Consider the following 2577-nt stretch of genomic DNA (forward strand, 5'->3'; position numbering starts at 1 on the left):
ATGAGAATGTGAATTTATTATGTCCTGCATGTTAATTTATTAATTTTCATGTATAGAACGTTATAAAATGAAAGGATATGTTCGACGATATTTTCAGTCTAAGTTTTACCGTGCCGGCGGGATGGTACGCTCTCACGGCGGTTTGCACAGGCATACGCCTGGGCGTAAGCCCATGCGTCGCCGACCTAGCGGCCGGCCGTTCGGTATTTATAGGAAGGCACTTTCGGTTCGCTCGGACCGGTCGGGAGTAGCGTCGAGCGTGTGGCTCTTTTATGACTTCGGTTGAAAAGCAGTCTACCGCTCCTCGAGAATATACTTTCTCGACTATTCTCGTTCCGGTTTTCCGTTGCGGATTATTATTAATCTCCACACAGCATTACCACGGGTCGGTGTCTAAGACCGAATGGCCCATATGTGGTGAGCCTTGTAATATAAGGCTGGTGACCTGTATGCACTTATAAATGTTGCATACTTGTACAAACTGAGCATCAACTGTCTGTAACCAAAATTTGTTAAAACTGAAAAAAGTTATAAGATTGTATAAAATTTTTGAACCAAGAAAGTAGTGTTAGACGAAAATTCGTTCTATCACTTTTAGAAGGGAGACTGTTTGGAAATATTTAAAGTATAAAATACACAAAAGTCCACTGAATTATGAACAAAATTACGTCCCTGAATTTAAGAAAAGTCAAGAGGTGTCAGAAATAAAATCCTCTCTGATACGTTCAGAGAGGAAAATAAGTATGGAGAGAGGAGTAAAAATGAAAGAAGTTTTAAGGCTGGGGAAACTTCTAAAGGAGAGAGATTCCAACATTATCTAATATGTACATTTAAAGCAAGTCCAAGGAACTCTCTCCGTTAATGTTTGAAAAGGTGTGTGCAGATGGAGGAGAAATGTATAAAGTACAGAGACGAGGTTGGTGGGCCCGCTCTAATGATAAAGATTATAAAATTTGGTGGCAAAATGACCAGCATGATCACTGTACGCGCTTTCTCGATTTGTATAGCATGCCACTGTCCGCGCTATCTTTTATTATATTGTCCAGCGTGTGTGGTCTACGTGCTTGCACGATGGATGCACGGCGTGAAAGTGATTTCGTGCTTTATGAGAGGAGGAGGAGAATATTTGGCCTCTATAAGAGGTACAAAATTTATGAAATGTGTGTTACATACAAAAGAGAAATGGCTTAACGTCGATCGGTCTTACAGGGAGGGCCGACGACGAAATTTAAATTTACAATAATAACTAAGCTCCCTGGTTGATCCTGCCAGTAGTCATATGCTTGTCTCAAAGATTAAGCCATGCATGTCTAAGTACATACCGAATTAAGGTGAAACCGCGAATGGCTCATTAAATCAGTTTTGGTTTCTTAGATCGTACAAAACATTACTTGGATAACTGTGGTAATTCTAGAGCTAATACATGCAAACCAGAATTCCACCCAGAGATGGGAGGAATGCTTTTATTAGATCAAAACCAATCGGTGGCGGACGGCTTGTCCGTTCGTCCATCGTCGGCTTTGGTGACTCTGAATAACTTTGTGCTGATCGTATGGTCATCTAGCACCGACGACGGATCTTTCAAATGTCTGCCTTATCAACTGTCGATGGTAGGTTCTACGCCTACCATGGTTGTAACGGGTAACGGGGAATCAGGGTTCGATTCCGGAGAGGGAGCCTGAGAAACGGCTACCACATCCAAGGAAGGCAGCAGGCGCGCAAATTACCCACTCCCGGCACGGGGAGGTAGTGACGAAAAATAACGATACGGGACTCATCCGAGGCCCCGTAATCGGAATGAGTACACTTTAAATCCTTTAACGAGGATCCATTGGAGGGCAAGTCTGGTGCCAGCAGCCGCGGTAATTCCAGCTCCAATAGCGTATATTAAAGTTGTTGCGGTTAAAAAGCTCGTAGTTGAATCTGTGTGTCACAGTGTCGGTTCACCGCTCGCGGTGTTTAACTGGCATTATGTGGTACGTCCTACCGGTGGGCTTAGCTCCTCGCGGGCGGTCCAACTAATATCCCATCGCGGTGCTCTTCACTGAGTGTCGAGGTGGGCCGGTACGTTTACTTTGAACAAATTAGAGTGCTCAAAGCAGGCTACCTTCGCCTGAATACTCTGTGCATGGAATAATGGAATAGGACCTCGGTTCTATTTTGTTGGTTTTCGGAACCCCGAGGTAATGATTAATAGGGACAGATGGGGGCATTCGTATTGCGACGTTAGAGGTGAAATTCTTGGATCGTCGCAAGACGGACAGAAGCGAAAGCATTTGCCAAAAATGTTTTCATTAATCAAGAACGAAAGTTAGAGGTTCGAAGGCGATCAGATACCGCCCTAGTTCTAACCATAAACGATGCCAGCTAGCGATCCGCCGAAGTTCCTCCGATGACTCGGCGGGCAGCTTCCGGGAAACCAAGCTTTTGGGTTCCGGGGGAAGTATGGTTGCAAAGCTGAAACTTAAAGGAATTGACGGAAGGGCACCACCAGGAGTGGAGCCTGCGGCTTAATTTGACTCAACACGGGAAACCTCACCAGGCCCGGACACCGGAAGGATTGACAGATTGATAGCT

The sequence above is a fragment of the Osmia lignaria genome, unplaced genomic scaffold (assembly GCF_051020975.1).
Source record: "Osmia lignaria lignaria isolate PbOS001 unplaced genomic scaffold, iyOsmLign1 scaffold0117, whole genome shotgun sequence".
In the NCBI taxonomy this organism is placed as follows: domain Eukaryota; kingdom Metazoa; phylum Arthropoda; class Insecta; order Hymenoptera; family Megachilidae; genus Osmia; species Osmia lignaria.